Source organism: Lynx canadensis, chromosome E2 (genome assembly GCF_007474595.2).
Source record: "Lynx canadensis isolate LIC74 chromosome E2, mLynCan4.pri.v2, whole genome shotgun sequence".
NCBI classification, from domain to species: domain Eukaryota; kingdom Metazoa; phylum Chordata; class Mammalia; order Carnivora; family Felidae; genus Lynx; species Lynx canadensis.
Window position 1 is genome coordinate 48,655,229 of NC_044317.1, and position 6,839 is coordinate 48,662,067.

Consider the following 6,839-nt stretch of genomic DNA (forward strand, 5'->3'; position numbering starts at 1 on the left):
TCTGCTGCGCCAAATCGCGGTGTGCCTCTCCATCAGGGTTTGAAGCGTGTGTCTCCGCCCCTTATGAGTGATGGACCCCGCCTCCTAGCTGGAAGAGATTCGGGCCCCGTCCACGCGTCAGTTCCGCGGCACAGGCCCTGCCCATGCTCCGCCCATCCCTATTCTTCAGGCCCCTCCCACTCCACTCACGTCAGCCGGAGGTCCGCCTCCTTCGCTGGCACGCGCGTGCCCGAGGTAGGGACGCCTAACCGCGAGGCCGCTGGGGCCCGCGCAGGCGCAGTGCATGCTAGGAGCCGGCGGTGGCGGGAACCTTGAGCTGTCTCGCGCCTCCTGAGCCTCTCAAAGCGCGTCCGCTGTGGAGCTCGCCTGGACTTGCCAGAGCCAGCGCCGGGCACCGGTGGTGACCGACACACCCTTGAGGCCCAGAAGTGAGTCAGACCCAGGCCATAAAGACAACCCAGGGAGATCAAAGAGCTTCAGGAGTGGAGAAAGATTCCGTGGGGCAGGGCACGGACAGGCTGCGACCAGGCGAAATAGGGGCCTGTGGGAGCTCAGAGAAAGGTAGTCCATGGTTTCACAGACGAGAGGAGCCTGGAGCTGGCTCATGAAGGATGAATAGGAGTTCCACCGAATGACAGAGGTAGCGTTCCAGCAGAGAGAACAGGCCCTGTGAAGGCCTTTAGGGAACATTCCTGAATGGGGTGTAGAGAGACAGATGGACACAGTCAGAGGTAAGTGGCTGTGCAGTCAGACGCCCTTTCATTTTCACAGCTGCCATCTGCCCCTCCCCCCCCCCTCCCGCCCAGGCTGGCGGCCGATGTCAATTACAGTACAATTACAGTGGAAGCTGGTAATGTGAGGCGGGCCCCGTGTGCCTGGGGCGTGGTGGCGCCCGTGTCCCTGGCCCTGCGCCGGCTTCCGCCGGGGCCCCTGACAACGCTCTGGCGGGGTGGTGACCCCGGGGAGCTCCTTTTCTGATGGGGGTGGGCAAGCCACACCCAGAGCGGGCAGTGACCGAATGAGCAGCAGAGGCTGGGGGAGCCCAGAGGGCCCTGAGTGGAGGGCCTCAAGAAGGCTTCATGGATTGGACCCCGGCTCATTCTATTAAAAATGACCACCACCACGATACATTTCATCTGTGAAAGATAACATTCCGAAAAGTACATACAACAGGTAGGTGGTGTTAGGAAGTTGTACAACACCTGCGCCTCTTACACTGAGAAATACATTGCCAGCACCCCAGGAGCCTCCCCCCCACCACCAAGGCCCCTGCTGTCATGTGCTGCCTCCTGATCACAACCCCCTACTTCCCCCAGCTGGGAACACTATCCTGGGTTTTACAGTCATAATTCCTTGCCGTTTTTTGGTGTTTTTTTTTTTGCTAGTTTTATGTCACTCAGTGATGTAGTTAACTTTCTCTCTTCTTGCACTTGATATAAAATGGAATCGTACAGTATGTCTTCTGTCACGTCTGATTTCTTTTGCTCAGTGTTGTTTGTGAAGTTCTTCCACGTGTTTGTAGTTGGTTCAGTTTTTATGAACATCCCACAAATAAGTACTTCATGCGTTGCACTGTTGATGGACATTCGGGTTATTTCCAGTTTGGGGCTGTTATGAATAATACTGCTGTGAACATTCATGTGCATGGTTTTTGGTGAACAAATGCTGACATTTCTGTAGGGGTATACCTGCAAGTGGAATTGCTGGACATGGGTATGTTCAGGTTTGGTAGATCCTGCTTATATGAGTTTCCTACGGCTGATGTAATAAATTGCCACACATTTGGTGGCTTAATACAACAGAAATGTATTCTCTCTAGTTCTGGAGGCCCAAGGTCTAAAATCATTTTCACTGGACTGAAGTCAAGGTGTTAGCAGACCCATACTCTCTCCAGAGACTCTAGGGAGGAGTTTGCTTTTTGCCTCTTCCAACTTCTGGTGGCTGCCAGTATCCCTTGGCTTGTGGCCACATCACTCCAATCTCTGCCTCTGTGGTCACATTGCCTCTTCTTCTCTCTGTGACACATCTCCCATGACCTCCCTCTTATAAGGATACATGTGATGGTGTTTAAGGACCATCCAAATAATCCAGGGTAACTCTTCATCTCAAAGTCCTTACTTAACCACATCCGCAGTCTTTTTGCCACATACAACATTCACAGATTCCAGGGATTAAGCTGTGGATACCTTTTGGGGACATTTTGCAGCCTACCATATCACCAAACTATTTTTCTAAAGTGTTTGTGCCAGTTTACTCTCCCACCAGCACTGAATGAGAGTTCTTTTTGCATCCTCTCTCTCTTTTTTAAAGTTTATTTTGAGAGACAGAGAGAGAATCCGAGGCAGGCTCTGTATTGTCAGTGCAGAGCCTGATGTAGGGCTTGATCTCATGAACTGTGAGATCATGACCTGATCTGAAATTGAGTTTGATGCTTAACTGACTGAGCCACCCAGGCACCCCTGTCTTTGCATCCTCTCTTTACTCATCCTCGCCAACACTTGGTATTGTCAGACACTTTAATTTTGCAAATCTGATGAACAGTGTGGTGTCATTGTGGTTTCTTTTTCTTCCCCTTGATGGCTAATTTCTGCTCATTCTTGAATGAGGAGTAGGGAGTCTTTAGGTGGATAGAATGGGCAAGGGTATTCCAGATAGGTGAAATAGCATGTATGAGATCTCAGGGAACACGTGTTTTGTTTTGTTTTTTAAATTTTTTTAACGTTTATTTATTTTTGAGACAGAGAGAGACAGAGCATGAATGGGGAAGGTTAAGAGAGAGAAGGAGACACAGAATCCGAAACAGGCTCCAGGCTCCGAGCTGTCAGCACAGAGCCCGACGCGGGGCTCAAACCCATGGACTGCGAGATCATGACTTGAGGCCAAGTTGGATGCTCAACCGACTGAGCCACCCAGGCACCCCAGGAAACATGTGTTTAAATTGAATAAGAGGTCTTTTGTAAGGCACTAGGTTATTAAAAGAGAGTGCAGAGAAATGAATGGAACAAAGTCGAATAAGATGGTCATATGAGGCTCTGGCTGGGCAGAGAAGGGAGAGAAACCAGGAGGGGTCTGGCCAGCTGGCACCAAACAAAACAGAGGGATCAGGGGAGTGGAGCTTTCTGTGAGTTAATGCTGCCGGTGTGATGGCAGAGGGGGCCTGTGGGCCTGGAAGGCAGGTTCTGGGATCAGACTGCAATATCCTGGATTCTGAACATGGAAAACAATACTGGGTTGTGGTTAAAACCAAGGCTTTTAAATTTGGGACCCAGAGAGTCCTGGGTGTTAGCATCTCCCTCGACCTCCTGGCCCTGCCACTTTACTAAATGTCACCCAGGACTCTGTTCCTTTCCAGACCTCCCCAGTCATTCAACAGTCATTTACCAGTGTATACTTCTGTTCTAGCTACTACAGGATGGGTCAGATCCATTGCCTCCGTTGACAAGCTCTGGCTTAGTGGCGGATATGATCACTGGGGGCATCTCAAAGGGACATACAAGGGGCTATGGGAGCTTAGGTGTGGCAGACACTGACTCTAATCTGGCTTCACAGAACTTGGGCTTCCTTGAGGCTTATGCCTTCAGGTTCTACCATCCTCTGTGCCACTTCCTCATTGACATCTCTTGGCTCTCTGGTCACTTGCCCTCATTCCTGAAGACTCTAACACCGCCTCATAGACTGTATCTCTACCCATGCCACCATCCTGCTGGGATACTTAACCTTCCCGTGATGACCCATCCTTCCAGCCTCTTGATCTCTTTCCACCTCATCTCTGCTGACCTTGATCCCACTCCAGCCATTCACTCCCGTGACCACACCTTGGACTTAGTCACTACTTAGAAGTGCAGTGTGCATAGTGAACATTTGCTGAGCACTTATTCCACATGCCAGGCCTGGTGCCAAGTGGTTTACATGTGCATACCCCTCACAAAAACCTGTAAGGTTGGTATTAGTAGCCTCATTTTAAAGGTGAGGATACACACTCAGGAAGGTGAAGTCACTTCCCTGGCTGACACATAGGGCTGGGATGCTAACACAGGACACTCTGGGTCCCAAATTTAAAGGCCCTGGTTTTAGGGGTGTCTGACTGGCTCAGTGGGTAGAGCATGTGACTCTTGATCTCAGGGTTGTAAGTTGAAGCTCCACGTTGGGTGTGGGGATTACTTAAAAAAATAGTATCTTTAAAACAAAACCAAACAGGTTGGATGGGGGGGATGGGTGATGGGCATCGAGGAGGGCACTTGTTGGGATGAACACTGGGTCTGGTATGTAAGCCAATTTGACAATACATTATATTAAAACAAAAGAAAACAAAAAGCCTGGTTTTAACCACCACCTGGTGCTGTTTTCCATGCTCAGAATCCAGGATCTTGCAGTCTGATCCCAGCACCTGCCTTCCAGGCCCACAGGCCCCCTCTGCCATCACACCTGCAGCATTAACTCACAAACAGCTTCTCTCCCCTGATCCCTCTGTTTGGTGCCAGTTGGCCAGACCCCTCCTGGTTTCTCTCCCTTCCCTGCCCAGCCAGAGCCTCAGATTAGACTATCTGATCTCTCTCACTAGCTCTCTAACAGTCAGGGTCCCAGCAGGAAACAGAGGGCATCACAGCTGGGATTTTGAAGATAATTTAATGAAGGAACTATTTGCAGAGGTGTGGGCAGGGTTGAGGGAACCAACAAGGGAGGAGAAAGCAGCAGGAAGCTGTCACCACCCTTAGGTCTGCAGGGGTAAGGAAAGGAAATGGTATTATCGGAGCCTGGTGAGAGCCATGGAACATGCCTGAGAGGTGCTGAAGTTGTGGAAGGTACAGCCACTGCCAGAAACAACGGTACTGGCAGAGATCCGGGAGCAGGAGAAGAAATATCCAGAATGATGCTTTCTTCTCCCACTCTAACATCCTGCCGGTGCTTCTATGGAGGACCCAGTTAGATGTCAGGGGGCAGGGGAGCCCAGGTGATGTTGTCCATATGGGTAGAGAAGGGTGGAGAGTGGACCTGGAAAGACAAATGACCAGCACACTCTTGATTGCCTTACACCTTGGCCTCCTGCCTCATCTAGCAGCAGATCCCCAGCCTCGGTCCAGGCGATTGACACTGGCTCAGAGAAGGATGGTGGCAAAGTAGTGCATATGGGTGCCAGTCCAAATCCTGGTCAGCCTCTCTGTCAGTCACCACTCTCCCATGAGTATCCCCTGACCCTACCCTTCCAGTCTCAATAAATACAATGAAGGCAAATCAGTTGTCATTTCCTTCAGCTTCCTATTCAAACCTATAGGTATCCGCACCCAGATTTACTTCACTTCTCCAGGCTGTGTTCCAGCCCAGCTTCTCCACCTGTGCATCACCCAGCCGTCATGACTCCCAGGGTATTACTCCGTCATTTTTCCCTTCTGTTTTCAACTGCCCTTCCTTCTCTCTCCTCCCTCTTAGCCTATAAACATGTCCAAGTTTCTGCTGCCTTAAAAACTAACAAAAAGCCTCTACCTCCAGTGCCTGTCCTTTTTCCTCCTCCTCATCCCATCCGACATTCTTGAGAGAACACGTATGAGTTAGGGTTCTTTGGCTGCAAGCAACAGAGACTGACTCATGCAAACTGTAAGCAAGCAAGGAATCGATTAGAAGGAAATGACGGTGGCAAGCACACATGAGGGAGGAGAGACTGCAGAGCCTCGCTTCGGAAAGGACTCGAATCAGGGCTGTGGCAGGGATCGAGATGGCAGGAAGGAATCACCGTTTCCTCAGGGCCCTGGCTGCTGCATGAATCAGCCTCCAACCAGGATCCAGCGTCAGGTCACGTAAGCTCATGATTCAAATTCCAGGGGAGAGCCTCTGATTGGTGCAGCTTGAATCACATGGCCTCCCCTTGGCCTGTGGACAGCTGGGCACCCTGACGGACAGTCTCATGGAATCGTATCTGGTAGGCCATGGGTGGTTACTCAGAGAAAAATCAGGGAGCTGTCATGGATGAGGGGGAAATGGATGCTGGACAGGTAGAAACTGGATGTCTGTGACATCCTGCTTTTGCTCACCAGCCCCAGCCTTCATCTCCCACTTGAGCCTCAACTCACTGAAACCGTTTGCACTGAACTTGTTAGTGACATTCTCTTGCCAAATCCAAGGACGTTTTTCAGTCTTTATCTGCAGTGTTTGACTCCATTGACCAGTACCTCTCTCTTGAAAAGCTTTCTTCCCTCGGCTTCTGCACAACAAATCAACCTGTAAGACAGCATTGCAGAACAACAAACATTTATTATCTCATAGTTTCTGTGGGTCAGGACTCCACGAGCGGCTTAGCTGAGGGGTTGTGATCTCGTCTGAAGGCTCGGGTTGTGTGTGGGGCGGATAGCATGCCACAGTTTCCCCTCCGGGTGGGTGATCCAACAGAGGGATCAGGGAAGGGAAGGAGAGAGAGAGAGGAGAGAAGGGGAAAAAGATGTGCAAGCATGCACAGAACTTGTGGTCTTTTTATAACCTAATCTTGGAAGTGATAACCCATCACTTCTGCCATATTCTGTTCATTAGAAATGAGTCACTAGGTCCATCCCACACTCATGGGGAGGGGATTATACAAAGGCTTGATTACCAGGAGGCAGGGGTCACTGGGTGCCTCTTTGAGGCTGCTATCACAGCTTCTATGACGTGGCATATTCGTGGTTCTTCTCTCTCCCTGACAGCTTCTTCTCCGGTCCATATAGGGACTCCTCCTCTGCTACACATCTTTGAAATGTGACTCTCCCCTGGCTCCTTTCTCGGCCCATAGCTCTTCTCATTCCACATGTCCTTCCTGAGAGACATCATCCACCCACATGGGTTTAGCTATCACCAGTATGCTGATGATGTCC